This window comes from Bos mutus, chromosome 21, assembly GCF_027580195.1.
Source record: "Bos mutus isolate GX-2022 chromosome 21, NWIPB_WYAK_1.1, whole genome shotgun sequence".
NCBI lineage: Eukaryota > Metazoa > Chordata > Mammalia > Artiodactyla > Bovidae > Bos > Bos mutus.
Window position 1 is genome coordinate 10,629,039 of NC_091637.1, and position 21,372 is coordinate 10,650,410.

Consider the following 21,372-nt stretch of genomic DNA (forward strand, 5'->3'; position numbering starts at 1 on the left):
AATAGTAAATAGATAGATGCCTATTTATTATTTTATCTCAATTTGCAATGTCACGAATGAGTCTTATTATGCAATGACTGACATTTACTCAAAATTTCTGAGATAACATTTCATTTACATAATTTCAAGATAAATCATCTAAATATAGTAGCCTGCCCTGTTTCCTATCAAAAATTGATCAGAATATGAAAATATCAATTGATTGCTTCCAGTTGATGCATCGTCTTGTACTTAATCATTTGTCTATGATTTAACATTGAACTAATTTTTTTCATTCTATTTTTCTTTTCTATGCTGATATCAATAACATTGCAGTGAATGACTCTGTGTTATTTCAAAATAAATATTTTGAATTTATTCTTTTGTATAGATTTTACACAGGTCAAATATCGTTAAACTTCTTAGTCTAATTGATAAGCCTATCAAATACATCCAGTTCTCTAAGCTTCCTAAGGGGATGCTGCTGCTGCTGCTGCTAAGTCACTTCAGTTGTGTCCGATTCTGTGCGACCCCATAGACGGCAGCCCACCAGGCTCCTCTGTCCCCGGGATTCTCCAGGCAAGAACACTGGAGTGGGTTGCCATTTCCTTCTCCAGGGGATCTTCTTGACCCAGAGATCAAACCCATGTTTCTTGCATCTCCTGCACTGGCAAGTGGATTCTTTCCAACTGACCCCCCTGGGAAGTCCCATATATAGAGAGTACACAGTGTGAACTATTAAGGCGATTCATAAATTGGGAAGGTGAAATATGTGATACAACTGTCTTTCTTGTTTGGGGACATCTGCTCTTTGACCTTTTCCAACTGGTCACTGTGCCCCGTGGCTGTTGGGCTAGGTTGGGTAACCAAAGGAAGAGCTTTGCAACAGGTGTTCTTTTACAGGTGTTGCTATGGCCTCTTGAGGACTTTTTTTCCAGTTAGATATCTATCAGACTTTGTGGTTCACATTCTCCACTCGTTATTCTCTCAGCTGTGATCAGCAGACTCTGAGATACCAGGTGGAGCTTTCCATGTGGTACTGTGGCACAGCTTCTCCATGTATGTCTGTGCTACAAAAGGATGGTAGATGCTTTACCAGCAATCATGTTATTGGCTCTGAAAGGAGGTTTGATCTCGGTTCTAGTAACCAATTAGAATCTACCCCTCTTCAAAATTTACATTGTTTAATTCATAACTAATCATAATTATTCTTCTGTTATGAAACTATTCCATGTTTTAATGGCCATGATGAACTTCTTTGTGGTCATTGATTTATTTTTTTCTTCTCACTCTCTCCTTCTCTTCTTCTTCTTCTTTTTTTTGTTCTCATCACATTTACTTCCTTTGTTGATTCCATTTGCAAAGGTTGTTCCTCTGTTACTTCCACTGGGAGAGATTCCACATAGGTGATTTTAGGCAGGAGGTACTACAGCAGAATTTAGTCCCTGAGTTTGACTGAAGTAGCCAAAACTTGTTATGTTGCTGTTGTTGTTTCTACAAATTCTATCCCCTCTTTTCAAAATAAAGGATACAGTCACTTAAACTTTTCCAGCCAGGCTCCTCATCTCCACAATGACATTCTTCATGCCTGGGGTGGGGGGTAGAGGGCTCTTTATTTCCCCTCTCCACAGAGCATGGTCCCAGCTGTGTGGCTCCCTTCATGAATATGCATGAAATCAGATATGACATTGCCCTGCTCCCATTAATAATCTTGTCATCTGACTTGTGCTCCAGAAAGCTCCAGCCCTGGGCTTCTCAGAGCAAATGTAGCCTGAAGAAAAACAAGACAAAACAAAACAAAAAGACCCTATCTTTTTGTTTATCTTTTTTTTTAAATTTTATTTGGATTAAGTATTCCAACATTTGGGCAAGGGCTTGTGAGAGGAACAGAGGAGGCAGGAAGGGAGAGAGGGAGAGGGCTCAGAGGAGAAATCGGCCCCCGTGTGAATGGCGTGGCTTGTTGGGAGTCGAACGCGGTGGGTGTAATGGCATGCGAAGTGACCTTGAATACAGGCACTGTGGGTAGCCCCAGCTTTTTTGTAAAAGAAGCATTTGCAGTGGAGGTTTGGGTTTCAGGCCTCCCAGTCATCAATCATCTCAGCCCATTCTTCTCTTTGACAGCTCAGTACAAGGCCTGACATTTGACACCCAAGACCCCAGGACTTACACACAGACACAAGCTGATGCCCTAAGGGTGGGGAGGAGGGGAAGAGAGAGAAAAAAAGCTTATTTTATTTTTTAAGCAGCAAACAAATTCTGTCACAGTAATTCTGCAGAAGAGCATCACGTTGAGTTTTGCCACTGCTTTGTGATTTTTCATGCTGCCCAGGGTTCTTAAAATAGCTTTGTGTGGACAGTTTGGGGTAAATATCTCAGCCTGGCGGGCCACTTACCATTTGGCCAGATTGAATCCAACCTCAGCATTAAAGGATGGATTGGTGGACAAGGGGGTTATCACTTTCTGGACAATGGTCCATGACATTGTGACCTGAGTGCCATTACATCATACTGTCACTTCGGGGGGAAGGCCACCCTCAGGGTACTTTCCCTTTGGAACACTGGAAAAATAAAAAAGAAGGATAATAACTCAGGTTCAGATATGAGCTCACTGAAGTCTGGGGTCAACTAATGCAAGGGTTTCAGGGATCTAATAATGGTAATTGGTGTTAAGAATTAGGTAATTTATGGTGCTAACTTTGAAAGAGTCTAAAAGGTTTATAACATGCAAGTCCCAGGATTTCATGGGTGAAGGTCCAGGTGGCTGTGTTTCTAATCCCTGTTCATCGACAGTCAGTTAAGCTGAGTGCCAAGCCCTGAGCATGTGAGGCCAAGGGTATGCCATTAAATTCTTACCCAAGTCTGAAATCTGACAGATCAATCTTTCAATGACTTTTGACAATGACTATATGCCCAGCACTATACTGATATCATAGAAAATGCAAATACTTTAAGAGACAATCCCAGCCCCCACAAACACTACTAGACTATTTGGAGAGATAAAGCATATGTTGATAAGATAGTGCATAGCAGGATAGTAAAAACAAATGTATTCTGATAAACAGTGAGACTGTCTCCAGGATTACTCAGCACATCTTTCATTCTGGAAACATCAGCACCTCACACAGACTTGAGGAAAAAAAAAACATGGTTCTTCTCAGTGTAAATGTAGACAAATATTTTGGGGACTGCTTAGGAAATATAAAAAGCTTCCTAACAATTATTAGCAGTATAGGTTTCGGGGTCAATATTAGGTATGGTTCAGAAAAATTGAGCAGAGACTAATAACAGCAGTGAATGGTGTGGCTGAAGTAGAAGTCATTTTTCTCTTTATCTTTAATAACTTTCCCAATAATTAATAATGGATATGAATAACTTTTATTAATAAATAAATGTTATGAATATTGAAAACAGTAGGGCTATTCAGTTGGTCCCTAGAATCATATATCAGCTTCATTTCATTCTATGGATTTTCTCACAGTGTGGAAAGTCTGTCAACATCCTCCTTTCATTCCCCTCCTGGAAATAGTTAATAATGTTCATGCTTCTGCAAGAGCAAAGGTGAATCAGCCTCTGAACCTGAGGGAAGCTCTTTAGAGTAGATGGGGGCTCCTCTTCTCTATTTCCACAATGCCTTGTGCACTTGAATAACACTAACAAGTTGCATTAATTTGGGAGTGACTTTTTGACCTTACTCATTCAACTGGGAGCTTCTTGAGGGCCAGACCCTGTCTTTGTCAGGCAGTTTACACATGTTTATTCCTCCAGAGGGCAGGTCCTTACCAAAAGAGGCATTCGATGTCCTACTGAAGACTTAACAAGTATATGAATAAAAATCTGCTTCGATATCTCCTTAGACAAGCTTTATCACTATAGATTTAGGGCACTGATTTGTCCACCTGTAGGCAGTCACACTGGGGGAGGAAATGGCAACGCATTCCAGTATTCTTGCCTGAGAAACCCCATGGACAGAGAAGCCTGGTGAGCTACAGTCCGTGGGGTTGCAACCAAACCAGCACCACCACCAGGCAGGCACACATTCCTTAGTCTTTGAGCTTTCTCTATTATCACTTTTGGCAGTAAACAAATTTATTTTTCTGACTTTTCCTGAGCTTCTTGTCAAGAATGGATGAAGAAAAACTTACCAGACTCTCATCTACTTTCATTGAAAATTGCCTGTGCTTTTTCGCTCCTCCTTTAACCTTTCTTTCCTTGTCCTTAATTTTTTAAAGTATGTCTTTCTTTTTTGAAAAGCTTTTAAATTCTCTAAGGAATAATACTGTATTTTTTTTGCCTTTTTAATTCTCCAAAATAAAGTGTCATTTATAATGATGTAAGTTTCACATAGTTAATTCCTGTCCAAAATAGCTTTTATTCCCCAAGTTATTTATTAATTTTTTCAAGTATCTTGCTATTCTATCAGGGTATTCATCTAAGTTTGGATAAATCTGTGGTACTTTTATTTGGTGAGCTTCTTTTTCCCCTAGAAAACTTCACCCACTGCTGTCAAGAATTTGAAGTCCAAATCATGATTTTCCCCTCAACTTTGTTAAAGAAGTACAGAATCTGCAATATTGCAAAATGAAAGGTCTTAATCTTGAGGGGAATTCTCTGATCCATAAAATAAGAGCTTTGCTTAGCCATGAGCTTGTAGAAGTAGTGTTTTTCATTCTGTACAAAAGATCTACAGTTAGCCTGAAAATGTCACACAGTGGAGATGATTAGTTATAATGTAAATAGAATGTACCACTGAAAGCAAACTCAGGACAAATGTCTTGGTTTTTTTTTTTACAAGTTAGCTATTTCCCAGTGTGGGCAAAAAAAAAAAAAAATAATCAAACATTTGTAATTAACAATACTGACTACCATCATTTTAATACTTTCAAACTATGGAGACAGCTGACGTTCAATGCAATCAGGGTGAAGACTGCATTGTTGGGTGGAGGAACTCCATGGCCATTTTTCTCCTATAGGTTCACCATGTGTCACTACAGAATTGGAATTCAAGAGGTGAGCCTGTATTTCTAATCATGTTGATATTTCCCATGTAGCTTCTTAGTCAGCTCCTTGAATTCTTCACACAAAACTATAAAAAGGTCATCAATTATGAGGACCTTATGTAAATACTGGGCAGTTTTGTGATTCTATTCTGAGCAACGTTTATATACATCTGCTCAAATAAATTAATTTTCTTGTCCCAAATGACTCATTTAGTGGAAATATAAGTTTTCATGCCAGTGCAAATAGAGAAGGGAAAGAGGGCACAGGGAAATGAGGAGAATGGGAATTCACTTTTAATCTACCAGTTTATGAGTGTTGGCACATAGTTTTTAAATGGAAAAGCATTAAGCAAATATTTATTAATATATGGGGAAGGAAAAGAGAGAGATAGGATTAGGAATCTAATCTTATATGGAAAGTAACCATGTTGAGGGTTTGGTGTGCATTACAGACATGCCTGCATTCTAGTCCAGTTTGCACTGTTTTCCTGGCTTGAGAATCTGACTCACTTCAGTTAATTTTTCAGAGCCTTATTTCTATATATGCAACATCATAATGTAGTTTTTCAAACCGTGATCACTGGCAGCTAAACGACACAACACTTCTATCTTCTGTAGGTGCTGGGGCAGGTCCACGTGTATTGGGCATCCCGTAACAGATGAAGAAAGGCTTGCAAACTTTGCTCAGTCATGTTACAGGCTAAGGTGAGTCTGACAGATCCTTGAAACTCCACCTGAGGTCTGGAGTCACGGCCATATGGATTTTAATAGCAGTTTCTTTCCTGCCAGGAAACAAAGTTTCTCTACAAAGCTTCCACCATGTTTCCATCAACCCATTGCAATGAGTCATTTGCTATGCTATGCTATGCTAAATCACTTCAGTCATGTCCGACTCTGTGCGACCCCATAGACGGCAGCCCACCCGGCTCCCCCATCCCTGGGATTCTCCAGGCAAGAACACTGGAGTGGGTTGCCATTTCCTTCTCCAATGCATGAAAGTGAAAAGTGAAAGTGAAATAGCTCAGTTGTGTCCGACTCTTAGTGACCCCATGGACTGCAGCCCACCAGGCTCCTCCATCCATGGGATTTTCCAGGCAAGAGTACTGGAGTGGGGTGCCATTGCCTTCTCCAAATTAGTCATATAGACTGCTCCAAAAACTATATTTTCTTCCTATCACTTGTTAGATCTCAATAAACTTCCTCTTCTGGCATTTATACCCTCCCCCCCATCATCTAGCATTGATTATCCTAGTTTTGTGGTATTCACAGACACTGTCATTTTATGAATTATCCATCCCAACCTTATTGCCAGCCCTTTGACATCTCTTGAAATTTCTCCCCCTTTCTACATGACCTTTTTAGAGCATTGGCATTATCCTCCAGCTTATGCCCATGATTATTTTTTCAAAATTCAGTTCATCTTTCTCCATACAAGAATCTTTCTGAATGAAATTTAGCTTCTTTGAATTGTTACTTTATTTTGTGTTCCTCAACTTTTCTGCAGAATGGATGCGTTTATGTTTTTCATACTTCTTTTCCCTTGCCATTTCTTAAAGCTTTTCTTTCTTTTCTATTGAGAATGCAAACTCGTCAGGAGCTAGCATTACATTTTTAAAACATATTGTATTCATTATATGGCCCAGCAGAGTTCCTTATATAGGATAAAAATTTTAATAACTGATTCTTGAATATAATTGCAATTAATTGAATGCTACTACAGATTCCCATTAGCTATTACTATTATTTTTGCATGCATTCTGCTTTTTCTATCTCCCTTCCCTAAATAGGTAGAAAAATTGATTTATTGATTTGCATACAAATATTGGTATTCATCTATCTGTATTTTTAATTATATCATGGCAATGCCCCTGAAAACAAAAGTTCATTTTTAATTGTGGCATTTCTTGGTCCTAGAATGGGTCCCTACATATAGATTCAAGGTAACACATTTCTAATGGAAATTAACTAGCAGAATTTCACTAGCAGAACTTCAAGTTTCACACCTTTGTCTTTTCTAATTCCAGTCCTAGAAACCTAGCTGTATCATGTGCTTCTGGGTATTTGTCCAATAAGACCTCAATCCAGGTTCAAGAAATAAAATAGTATTATTTCAGTTGTATTCTTATAATTCTTAAAATGCATTATTATTGTATAGATGAGTGAGTGACTTGATCTCTACTTCACTAAGTAGACGAGGGAGTTTGCTAATTCACTCCAGGTCTATTCTTTGAGTCCCGCTACACAGTTTTGGGCCCTTAAGTATAAGGATAGCAAAACTTGGATAATAATGAAGAAAGAATGTACTATATGCTTTGAAAAGGAGGAAGATAAACAATAGAAGAGAAGATTAGAAATACTGGTTCTGCAACCACAGTATTCGGTTTGAAAATCAACCCACCACCACTTGACTCTCTGTTTCAATTACCTTATCTATAAAATGGAAATAAAATGCAGGTTCATGGGGTTATTTGGAGGATCCAATGGTATATGGAAGTAATGTGCTTATACAGTCTCTGGCAGAATATGGCTTTTATTCCATCCATGCTAGCTATAATTTTCATGATTCTGACCATGAATTCATCAGGTGGATAGTCCCCGTGCTTTTGCTGTGGGTCAGTTCCACTTGGGTGAAGCCACAGTCAAGCGCATGCTTATTAGGCAGCACAGGCTCCCAGCTTCCAGCGCCATGTTTCTTAGTTCCATCTGTGTGGGCTGAGTGTGAAGGAGGATGGAGAAACTGAAGAGGAAAAAAAAACAAGGCCCCTGAGCATTAAACAGAGTCTATTCCCCACGCCTACTCCAAGAGATTAAAGAGACGGATTCTCGAGCAGTTCTTCAGACTGACTAATTTATATGTATATTGAGGACTCAGCCAGAGAATTTTTTTTAAAAGGAGCTGGGGGAAAATATGATGCTCTCACAGTCCCAGCGGTGTTGCCACATCCATTTTACTAGCGCGTTTATCCTTTAGTACTTCCACGGATTGACATGAGGGAGGAATCCGCATGTCATGGGAGATAACATCTCACTGTTGCCAAAGGAGTCTATTCAGACATGCATGTTAGTGGGTTGATAACTTATTCGGTATTGCAGAGGACTCAAAGATAGACATTTCGCCTTTTATCTCCATCTCTGTGCTCCCTGCATACTAAAGATAGTGCAAAACAGCCAGATACATCTTAACTAACCCACGCAGAAAAGAGGGACTTTTGCTAGCCTGCTGCCAGGGCTGCGAAGTGAAAGGGACAAGGTGTCACAGGGCCTAATGACAAATGAATTAAACATGTTTATGTCCCAACTTGAGTGGTCTGTGAATGTATTTTTAAAGCTCACACCTAGTGATAATTTAGCAAGAAGAGGTGTAAAATAAATGGGATGCAGACATTTTGCAGCAGTCTGGGGTGGAGGGGTGGGTGATAAAAAAGCAAATAGTGAGGTTGTGATAAAAAAAAAAAAGTGGGTAGGTTAACCCATATGGATATTTATACTAGTTGACACACATTTTGAGGAGAAGGAAAGAAAAATGAAAACTTATTTAAACAATGGCTCTAAATATGTATTAAAACAGAAACCATTCTAATTGCCTCTGTATTCTCAGGAAGGTAAAGATGCAGGATTCTCTATTAGACACTGTACAAAAGGAACATCTATCTTTTTGTCAGCACCAATCATTGAGTATTTATCCTTTACTCAAATAGTATGTGTCCTCTCTCAATTACCTATGGGTGGTAGTAAAGTGGGATCATTTAAGATAATGTTCAAGATAACATTTCAAATATACAAGGTGAAGTTGACCGTGAAGATAGTGATTTCATTATTTTAGATCAGCAAGATCACAGCAACTCTGACATGATCTGAAAACTGAAGCCCAAAAGTGAAATTTTGGTCAAATTTTCTAACTCACTTTTTGTGTTTAGCTAGAATTTATTGCTATGCTACTAATATAAAATATAATTATCTAAACAAAAATTAATATTTTAGAGAAAAGTGAAACACTTAATGGTCACTGTTGCTCTGTGTAAAGAGCTTGAAAAATGATTCAAAGAATATGAACCAAGATGATAAAAAGTAATTCAGCTGGAAGATTTTAAGTGATTTTTATATTTTGCTTTCTAGCTCTTTTCCAGATTTTCCAAATATTCAAAACTTAGTATGTATTTTTATAACCAAGAAATGTGTAAGTGCTTCTTAAACATACTTTATTTATTAAAACCTATTGTTTGTATGATCCATATGGCCCCCAATTATTTATATATATATATATTTATTTCAAACATATTTTATTGAAGTACAGTTGATTTATAATGTTGCATTAATTTCTAATCTAGTATTCTACTTAACATTCTTAAATGTTCTTTTTAACATCTTTGAAACAAAGAAATGCTATATTTGAAAAAGTTCTCCTCATGCACACAATATTTAGGAAAATATACCATGTTTTTCATAGTCAAGTAGATCAAAAGACAATTTATTTTGAGATCTTACCAGGTCTTCAGTAGAGTTAATTGAATATACAGAAATGGGTTCAATTTTTTTTTCAAATGAAATTTATAGGTGGCTCAGATGGTAAAGAATCTGCCTGCAATGCAAGAGACCTGGGCTCTATCCCTAAATCAGGAAGATCCCCTGGAGAAAGGACAGGCAACGCACTCCAATATTCTTGCCTGGAGAATCCCATGGACAGAGCAGCCTGGTTGAGCCGCTAACACACTCACTTTTCATCTGTAAGTACAGTGTGTGTATCCATGTATGTGATGCATGCTCAGTTGTGTCTGATTCTTTGAGATCCCATGGGTTGTAGCTCATCAGGTTCCTCTGTCCATGGGATTTCCCCGGCAAGAATACTGGAGTGGGTTACCATTTCCTACTCTAGGGGATCTTCCTGATCCAGGGATTGAACCCATGCCTCCTGCATCTCCTGTATTGGCAGGCAGGTTCTTTACCAACTGGGCCACCTGGGAATACCACCTGTAAGTAGAGTACAAGGTGTTATTAATATATATAACTTAAAATATTATAGACCTAACAGCATGCAATCTGTTCACACTTTTTGGAGGGTTTGTGTTGGTATTATGAAGTATATGAGCCCTGCCTCCCCTTCCTAACTCCTGTTTTCAGTTGATTTTTAAAAAAATATGTTTGTACCTCTCTACAAATGAAGTATAAAACAAGTGTTTTTATTTTATTTGATCATTATAGGGAACAAAACTGAAATTCCAGGCACCTATAAACTTGTGTAATCTCATTTAGCTACATGTGCTAAGATAGAAAATGTTTACTCTTCAGCTTTGTGTCGTGTAGAACTAGAGAACTAGCTGATCTTTAATGGAAAGTTCCTTTGTCTCAGTCCTAGTACTTTCTATCATTTTCAAGATGGGCATAAGATTTCTTTCTTTCATTTTCCAGTGTAACAGTGAATGAGTTCTGATTGGTCAGGAGCTTCATTGAAATCCTTGAGTGCACAGGGTATTTCACTAACTCAAGAACTATTTAAAAATAAACTATAACTGTAAATGCAATTTTATAGTAAGGCCATCAGCTTTGAAGATATAAATCTATAATATTTATATATGGGCTGCCATTGCACAGAAGTCATAACCTCCCATGAGAACGTGTGTGTGTATGCCTCTGCATCCCACCTCGAATGATTTTAACTTTTAGCTTTTCTTCATGAGCACCCAGATTAGTGTCTGTGACTTATGGCTGCATCAATTCATACAGAAATGCATTGTACCACTGCAAGGGAAGTAGTTCATCTTCTACATGACAACACTTGCACATCTCCAAAACCTGAGAGGACTCTAGACATGCAAAGTCAGAATGGCTTTAGAAAGAGTTCAGGGCCTAATTATAAACCTGACAAGCAGGAATTTACAGAAATAGAACAGAGCCACGCTGGGTGATATGTCTTTGTTGATATGTCTATTTATAAATTGACATTGGACTAAAACACTGAATATTTGGACCTACCCAAATACATGAGTATATTATTAACTAATATTCTACAAATTCAAAAGTCTATGGATTTGAAAAACAGCTGGTTAATAATCATTGGTCTACCAAAATTTTGCTTTGAATTTTCAAATTAATTAGTGGGTTTGAACACAATAGCATCAATATGTTCAATATTTTAGTTTTGTATTTAGAACTAATGTTTAAGTTCCCTGAACATACAACATTAGAAATGATTCCTCTGTGTAATTACTCTTATTTCCTAATCACTCATTTGCAGTTTGTTTATATTTATAAACACATAGAATTTGAAAGTACCAAAATATACTAATTCAAAAGAAATCCCCTTTCATGGATAAAGTATTTATGAATATCAATCATATGGGAATTTCTTTGATATTTCTAGTAAGATCCAAGTGCATTTCAGTTCAACTGTTAGTTGTATCAGGATGAAAATAGCCGTGTGTTATGGTCAACTTCACATCCAAAGAATTGGGTCTATAAATTTACACTTTCTTATACCTCTGGCTATAGATTTGATCCTGATAAATGTGACACCATTGGAGGTTCATTAAAAACATGGCCCACATTAGAAAACATCCATTAGATAATATTTTATTCAATAGCAGTTAATTGTATCTTGGTTTAAATAGCTTTTGCTTATGATTGAGCAAGAAAGAGAGCAAACAATACTTGCACGCACTTTAATTTTCAGTAGATGATTAGTAAATATTATTCAATGAAATATTTTTGTGTCATTCTCCACTAAGGCATTAAGCCACATAACTTCAACTAGAGTCTTTATGTAGCTAATTCCCAAATATAAATCTCCAGCTGCCATATTTTTAATGAACTGTTTGAATTCAACTGCATGATGAACTTTCTGTATGGATGTTTCTCCAGGCTGGCGATATCAGCATGTCTCTTTCGAGGTTCTGCCTTCTCTTGTGTGCCTTGCACATGTGAAAGTCAATACCCCCGCCTTCAATTGTTAAATCCTCATTGGTTACTTTCTCTTTTCTTCTCTCTACATGCCATGAGAGGCAAACTAAGTTTATTTGGTCTGTCTTTACAGTTCTTCCCATGCCCACCTTTTCTTTCTATTTCCACTACTATTACGTATGCTCAAGTTCTGAACATTTCCTGTACAGACTTCAATAACTTTCCAGTTGATCTTTTCCTTCTACCATCTCCTTTGATCTTAGCCCACTTTAGTATAACTACAAATTAATATCTCTTTTGTATACTTGGGATATTACAAACTCTTTTTTTAAAACCTTCAGTTGTTCTCAAACCCAAACTTCCAGAATAAACCTTTCCACAATTTGGCTCCGAACTTATTTTCTAGGGAATTCTGCTTTTAGCTTTGACATAAAAAGAACATGGAAATAGTCACTCCCAGATTTCTAACAAGCAAAAGCTGGACAAGATGAAAAGCAACAACTTTTCTTAGACCCATCAGAGAACTGACATGACAAGGGAAATTCCCATCCTGAAATTTGAAGACAATGAGACATCTTGAGAGACATTAACGCAGATATGTTTACCAGGAGCAGAAATCTCTGGGTCCATAAGCTAAGAGGAACACAAAAATGGTAATGTGACAAATTACTGGAGTGAGAATGTGGATTAGTAGGAGGGAAAATACTTAGAGGTTACAGTCTTAGAAGGTACTGACACTTGTACTGGGCTTTCAGTCCAGGAATGCTATGAAGATCCAAGAAAGGCACTCCCCTCAGAGGTTCTGGCAGAGGGAAAAGGGAACAGAGAACTTTATGATACATATCCAGAGTCTTTTCCATAACAGAATTCTGCTCTTCATGGAAAGGACTTTGCCAGAGCACAGTTCTAAAAAACAATTCTGCTAGAATAAGGGAATTCCTCTGTATTCCAGCTCCATACAGCCTTCCCGTTGGACCTAAAGTGGGAAGGGGTGGATTACAGGCAACTGGGGACTGAATCAGAAAGTTATACAGCATTTCTACCCTCTGTACCCTATCACCACACCAGTAAGGATTCAGGATACTCACAGTAGATTACAGCTGAAGGGGCTGTGACACACAGATTCTCTCTGAGAAGTAGTACATAGGAAAGTCCCAAAGTCAAGGTAAAGGACAAAGTTAAGGACTAGAGGAATATGAAAACTCTGAAGCCTAGAAGTACAGAAAACGTGAAACACAGCCCAACTGTTAGGCAGATTAATGTAAATCCTCACACTAAAAATCTGTTTACCTCAGTTCCTATTCCCTGATACTACATCTGCAAACTTATACATAAATAAATATTTATATTTATAAATTTATAAATAAAAAACCTTATAAATAAATAAAGCAAAAATAATAAATCATACAGTGAAAGTGAGTGAAGCCGCTCAGTCGTGTCCGACTCTTTGCGACCCCATAGACTGTAGCCTACCAGGCTCCTCTGTCCATGGGATTTTCCAGGCAATAGTACTGGAGTGGATTGCCATTGCCATTCCCTTCTCCAGGGGATCTTCCCAACCCAGGGCTCGAACCCGGGTCTCCCGCATTGTAGACAGACGCTTTACCATCTGAGCCACCAGGGAAGTCAAATCATACAAGAGGCAAGGAAAAAGAGGGTGAAAAAAAAATAAGCCATCAGAACACAGACTCATATATGATACAGGTGCTGAAATTTTCAGACAGGGAATTTAAAATTACAGTTTCATACATTAAGGTTGCTAATGAAAAAAAGTAGGCAATATACAAAGAGAAAATTAAAAAGGAAACCAAATAAAACAAAAATAGACAGACACTGAAAAAAAGAATAAAAAAGAACTGCTAGAAATCAAAAACTTTGTGTTAAAAATGAAGAATGCCTTCAACAGGCTCATTAGTAGACTTGACATAACCAAAGAGAGAATTAAAAGACTTGAAGGTGTAGCAATAAAGACTTCCCAAACAGAAAAGTAAAAAACCAAAAATAATAAAGAAAACATTTAAAAACTGAATGTAATGACAATACGAAAATGTACATAAGTGGAGTACTACAAAAAATGAAAAGAGAGAATGAAACAGCGGTATTTGAAGAAATAGTGGCTGAGAAATTCTAAAATTGACGGACACCAAACCACAGATCCAGATGCTCAGTGAACATCAAACAGCATAAATACCAAACACACACACATAGACACACACTCACACACACACATTACATTCAAATTTTAGATAATTAGATACACAAAACTGAAGGAAGCTGGAGGAGGAAAAAGCATCTTAACGTATAGGAATAAAGATAAAAATTACATCAGACTTCTTTTTAGGAAACTTGCAGTCAAGAAGAGTGTGATATATTTGTGATATATTTAAAGTGTTGAAAGAAAATGTGATATATTTAAAGTGTTGAAAGAAAACACTATCAACCTGGAATTACACATCAAGCCATATTATCCTTCAAAAAGGAAGGAGAAATAATGACTTGCTTAATAAAGAAAAGCTGAAAGAGTTCATTGTGAGCATACCTTCTCCATAAGAAATGTTAAAAGAAATTTTTAAGCAGAGGAAAAAAACTATTCAATACATAGGTCAGAAATTGGGATCAATATAAAGAAAGGAAGAGGATAGAAAGAAAATTTATTATTACTATTTAATTGATCAAAATGACCAGTTAAATACTAAATTAATGCTAAAATAATGACTAACACTTAATTGAGTAATTTTAGTATATATGCATACACACACACACACACACACAGTTACATCAGTAGTCCAAGGGATAAGAATTGGGAATACTGTATTATAAGGTATCTATGAAACATGTGACGTACACAGCCTGTACTTGAATGTGGACATAGATTATTCCAAAATTTGTATTGTAAAACCTAGGGTAAATCACTAATTTTAAAAGAAAAGCATAAATGATGTGATAAAAGAGAAGATAAAATGAAATCATATAAAATGCTCATTTAAGACCAGAGAAGGCAGAAGGACCCGGGGCCAATAAATGAATTCAACAAGAAAAAAGTGGAAAGATGATAGATATTATTCCAAGCATATCCATGGGTACTTGCTCTCAATGTGAACAGTCTAAAAACATTTAATTTTTAGAGTGGATTAAACAAATCTAATAAATAAACCCTCATTTCCATCTTTTGGACTTACCTACTCCTATTTTAAATAGAGTAAACTATGATGTTAGAAAACAAAAATATAAATGGTAATCTCCTAAACTCTGCCCACAAATCAATTGTAACATGTAGATTGAATTTGACTGATTGATGGAGAAGGAAATAGCCACCCACTCCAGTATTCTTGCCTGGGAAATCCCATGGATAGAGCAGCCTGGTGGGCTATAGTCCATGAGGTTGCAAAAGAGTCAGACATGACTTAGTGACTAAACAGCAAACAGAACTGGTTGAAGTGAGTAGATATTTTACATTTATTTGTAAGCATTTAGGAGTAATGTTTTCTAAGATTGAGAATTAGGTCAACAGAAAACTGAAAACTAGTCTATTATATTCTGCTCATTAAAGGTTTTAAGAATGTATTTATAAAGGTATGCTGTCTGAGACATGTTTGCTGTAATGATAACAAATAAAATATCTAAAAATATAATTTATATCCATACTAAATTTTATCTTTTTAATTAATATGAGTAATGACCTCTTTTTGCATCTAAATGGCAGGTAAAATTATTGCATGTTGCTGTTTGTTATGGCTTTTCTAGAAAATGCTAGTTAATAGTAGTATAATCCTTGAAAACTTCCTCCCACAGTTTGTAGAGGTCTGGGTCTCCCTGCAAAAGACACATAGGGTACATGTTAGGTGAGCTTGTAAAGACTTTGAGAAAGCAAAGATGGAGAATAAAAAACTCTATTGATGTACTTCTGCTACAGGTTTTGTCTGTTAACCTCATGGAGAATTTATTTGTAATTAAACTACCAAAATCTTTCTTGGTCAACGTGTTCTTTATTTTGAAAGATGAACAAAAACTGTCAAATAATAGATTTTTGAAATGCAAAAAAGAAGTACTGTTTTTATAACTCTATTCAATATACTTTTTTCCCTTCTAAATAGGTCATTATACTTCAAGCATTTCTTTAAAAAAAAAAAATCTCAGCATAATCAGCAGAATTTAAATGACTTTATTATTTGCATTTCAAATTACAGTTGAAGAAACTGAAGTTGGTTTTATAAAGCACATCAAGGAAAGGGAATCAACAAGGAAATCAGTTTTACCTGAACCATTTTTTTTAAATTTATTTTTTTATTGAAGGATAATTGCTTTATAGAATTTTGTTGTTTTCTGTTAAACCTCAACATGAATCAGCCATAGGTACTATTAATTTGTAATCCCTTAAACTCAATGTAGCCCCCAAAATGTACATTTCTGTTCTCCTTTGAATTTAGAAAAAGAATGAATAAATTATGTAGTCAAGTTGGAGTGTATGGACTCATGCACATTCTTCCACAGAAAGAAAATAAATACTAGGTGATTGTTTCAGCACAAATATATTGATACAGCTACTCATTTCAAAACGCTAACTTTATCTGTGAACAGCAGATGCAGACAAGTATGGGTACCTGATAACAAGGATGCAAGATGGATACAAATGTTATCAGCAATCTCTTGTGCTTTAGGAACGTGAATCCATAAGGCTGAGTTGGCATCATAGGGTAAATGCAAAATTTTCCTTTCTTCAGATATTTTTCAGTCAAACTCTGGTTTTCTTCTTGATATTCTGGATATCATTTTCAGCTTTTTTTTTCAAATTTGAATGTTTATATGATCACTTGGCAATCTTGTTAAACGCATGTTCTGAATCAGTAGATTCTAGGTAGAGTCTAAGAATTTGCATTTCCAGCAAGCTCCTAAGTAATGGTAATCCTGCCCTTCTTAGGACCGCACTTAAAGATGTAAGTTTTTAATTTATTCTTTTAAATTTATTTTTAATTGAAAGATAATTGCTTTACAATATTGTATTGGTTTCTGCTATACATCAACGTGTGAATCAGCCACAGGTATACTCATGTCTTCTTCCTCTTGACCCTTCCTCCCACCTCCCACCCCTCTAGGTTGTCCCAGAGCACCAGTCTGAGCTCCCTGAATCATACAGTTAATTCCTACTGGCTATCTATTTTACATATGGTAGTGTATATTTCCATGCTACTCTCTCCAGGGTTTTAGAAGATTACACATTTAAGAGGAGCTTAGTAACGTACATATTGTTATAAACTATTATTTTATATTAAATAGCACTTTTTGCTCTTTGGATACATTATAAAATTCACTATGACTTCCTCATTTATATTTTGGTAGCTTTTGATACTGTAGATAATAAAAAAAATAAATCGCTTTGTTTTGGTCACTTAGGGGATTTTTTCCCCTTTGCAATGATTTAGATCAACCCCCTTTGTAGTGAATCAGATTTGGATTCCCAAAAGTTAAATTCTGTGTTTATCAGTAGAGGGACAATCTTTTCCATTTCGGCAAAATCATTTTTGGATCTGTCTCTTCACTTTGCTTTCACTCCTAAGTCATCATCCTCTGTTACATGTGGAGGACACAAGATGCTTTAGTAAGTAAGCAAGTGTTAATTTCAGAGTTAATACCTCACTATATTGCAAAAACAAATACAGCTTATCCCTGACTTTGGGGCCGGATGATGTAGCCAAATCATTTCAAAGTCGTTTTTGAAATAATTAAATATGTAGGATACTCAGAGGGAGAAGTGATCCGTTAGTTATCCTCTAGTTAGAAGAGAATCATGGAAAGCTTAGTGAAAGAGGCTGAGCAAGGCTTAGAGGGCTACGAAGGACTTGACCATCTAGACAGGGCTGTCAATGACATTGAAAAGGAAATCCATGCAGTATTCTAGAAGTCTGTGAAAGTCTGGTTGGTTAGAGGCCGTGCAAGTCATTTGTTACTGATGAGACAATCAGTGGAAAAGAAGGCCAAAGGTAGAAAGGGAACAGGCTACAAATAGCGTCAGGCAGTTGCAAGTTTCTGTGTTTTATCCTGGCAATAGGAAGTCATTTATGATTTTAAGTAGGGTAATGATGTGAAAAAAAAATATTTTACTGTGAGTTCTTTATCTTCTCTTCAGTGTTGTGCAGAACAGACTTCTTCTACAAAATGTAAGTTTCTACCGTAGCCTTTTCAGAGTTTAGTGCTTATTAGACTCTGCACATATACATGTACATTTATATGCAGAAAAGAAAGTTAAAGTGTTAATCACACAGTCATGTCTGATTCTTTACAACCTCATGGATTGTAGTCTGCCAGCCTCCTCCTGGCCATGGAATTCTCCAGCAAGAACACTGGAGTGGGTAGCCATTCCCTTCTCCAGGGGATCTTCCTGACCCAAAGATCAAACCTGGATCTCCTGCACTGAAGGAAGATTCTATACCATCTGCGCTACCAGGAAGCCTGATGTAACTACAACTATGCCGTATACAAATGTCTAGGTTTTACCTCAGTTGTTTTGAATCTTAATTTAAAAAAAAAAAAAACTTGCAACCTATATTTTTAAAAAAGATCAAAGTGTTAATTCATTTAGAAATTACTAAAATCCTGTACTAAACCCTGTACTTTTATTCATAATCTCTTTAAATGTTTTCTTTCTAAGTTACACTTTTACAGGTTATTGCCTTTGGACAAAATCACAAAACTTTCTGCTATGTCTAAATTAAACTTTACTAAGTTTAAAAAAGCAGAATAAATGACTTTATTGTATTCTTTAGAAATTATTCATATTAATTATAACAGATTCTAGCAATGGGTCTGCAAAGAAAACATTAGAAAAATTTTTCACCAAGTTTTTTTAAACAGGTTTAAACATACATAAATTATACAGATTTGTATAATAAATATCTCAATACCCTTTATATAGATTCACCAGCTGTTCTAATTTTTCACATTTGTTTTTTCTACACACAATTGGGTCAGGCTGAAGTATTTGATAATAAATTGCAGGTATCATAACACATTCATTCCTAAATATTTCAGAATGAATCTCCACCAGATAAGTAAATTTTCCTTCAAATAAGTACAACAGTGTTGCTGTAACTAAGAAAAGTAGTAGTAATAACAATACTATAATAGTACTTATAATGTCCTTTAGGAAGTTAAGGTTAGGGTTAGAGTGAAGAATAGAAAACTTTTCTACTCTCCATACCCAGGTAAAAATTTGATTCTGCAGAAACAGTAAAAGTTAATGCATATTCACTTGAGGGAAGGATATGGACCTACCTTGAGCTCAGGATCCTATACAAATAACAATCAGAGACTGGATAATTCCAGGATATGGATAGAACACTCTCCTGCTTAAGACCCTCTCCAGATACAAGACAGAATGTGGTTGCCATGGGAAGAAAGGCAGGAATACTGAGAAAGAGTCACTCTCAAGGTAAACATGTTCTGCATAAGGGTGACGCTCAACCAGGACAATCAAGAACGACTTTTTTTCCCCATAGTGAGCCCAGTATTGAGTAACAAGCAACAGCAGTCTACTAATAGTAGGCAAGAACTTGGAAAGACCCCTCTGTGGAAATTAATTATGTGCAGGAACTACTAAAATGTTAGAGTGGAGCTGGGACATTTAGGAAAAAACCCCATGTCACCCCTAACCCTTCATTAAGCACAAGGTGCTAACATTCCACCACTGCAGGACTTTGAAATCTGTGGTCCCTTAAAGATAACTTGAGGAGTAAAGCCCCAGTTTCAGCTTCTTGTCTTACTATATTTCACGATAATATTTCACACTAAGAGCCAGAAAAAAAAATGTGCCTGATTATGGTTCTAAGTATTATTTACTTTAGTCTCTACATTTTTATTTATAATGTCTCCAATCTCATAAAAACTATGAGACAACTAAATAAAGCAAGGGAAACATAATCATTCATTTTCAAAAGAAAAAGAAGTTAGAAATAGACCAAGAGAAAACAACAACTTTAAAATAACTATGAATAATATGTTAAAAGATCTGGTGTAAAAGTTGACAATATGAATGAATAAATGAGGTATTTTAGTAGAGATATGAAAGCTATTTAAAGGCAAATGGAAATGCTAGAAGTTAAAAAAATCAGAAATGAAGCATTAGTTTAACAGACATTTCAGCTAATTGGACAAAAATGAGGACTGGATGAGTTAAGTTAATAATGCTGCTGCTGCTGCTGCTAAGTTGCTTCAGTCGTGTCTGACTCTGTGCAACCCCATAGTCAGCAGCCCACCAGGCTCCCCTGTCCCTGGGATTCTCCAGGCAAGAACACTGGAGTGGGTTGCCATTTCCTTCTCCAATGCCTGAAAGTGAAAAGTGAAAGAGAAGTTGCTCAGTCGTGTCCGACTCTTCGTGACCCCATGGACTGCAGCCTACCAGGCTCCTCCGTCCATGGGATTTTCCAGGCAAGAGTACTGGAGTGGGGTGCCATTGTCTTCTCCAAGTTAATAATAGATTAACAGAAATTATCCAATAGGATCACAAATAGAAAATAGAGGGAAAAATAAACAAGAAAAATATGTAAAAGCCATGAGAAAATAACAAACAGTCTAACAAAAATCTTCCTGAAGGAAATGGGAGAGATTTTGAGCTAAGAATATAGTAGAAAAGATAATAGCTGAGAATACTCCAAAATTAAAGAAGGGATACTAATCATGGATTGAAAGAATCCGAGAGAACCCAACTGATATAAATACAGAATGTATCAGAAGAAAAAAAAATTTCTAATCCAGTTGCTGAAAACCAAAACTAAAGTGAAAAATCTTAGACAGCTAAGGTCACGTATATTTTAGAGCTTAAGAGAAAAGTACATTATATTGACCTTTTCTGGCGCTCCACCCTCATTCTTGAAGTTATAAGTTTCCTCTGGTATTCTCAGTCTGAAGGATTTCCTTTTAACACTATTTCAGGGCAGATCTGCTGTTAATTAATTCTTTTAGTTTTCTTCATATGAGAATTTCTTTTTGCTGTTGTTCCCGAAGGATATGTCCAGTGGATATCAGAATCTGTTTTAGAAGTCGCCTTTTTGTATGTGGGGGGATGGGAGGGCACATTAAAGGAACTCCACTCTCTCCTGGTGTTCATGATTTCTGGTGAGAAGTCCTCTGCCATTGCTCCCCAACATATAACGTGTCTTTTTTTGTCCGTTTTTCTGATTTTCTCCCATATCTTTGGTTTTCAGAAGCTATATTACTGTATTTGTGGGTATGAACATCTTTGACTTTTGTTGTTGTTCAGATTTCTCTAATCTTCTTGAGGGTCTAACATATAACCTTTGCCAAATTTGGCAAGACTTTCTGCTGTTATTTTGTTATGTATTTTATCTTTACCAATCCCTCCCTTCTTTCCTTCTGGGGTTCTAATATTACGAATGTTAGGCCTTTGGGTATTATCCCATAGGACCCTGAGGTTTGATTTAAATACTTCTTTGTCACTGTTCTCAGGTCTTTGGGTTGGATCATCTCTGTTGATCCATCTTTAAGTTCA

At 36.5% G+C, this 21,372-nt stretch overlaps 1 long non-coding RNA gene across 1 annotated transcript in view; it reads right to left on the reverse strand.

Moving 5' to 3' along the window:
* Positions 1–1,841: 1,841 nt before the first annotated feature.
* Positions 1,842–21,372, reverse strand: part of LOC138984360 (uncharacterized) — a 48,430-nt gene continuing 28,899 nt past the window's right edge. Inside the window, exon 4 of the long non-coding RNA XR_011461623.1 lies at positions 1,842–2,167. This is a non-coding gene — a long non-coding RNA (uncharacterized lncRNA). The remainder of the gene's footprint in view (positions 2,168–21,372) is intronic.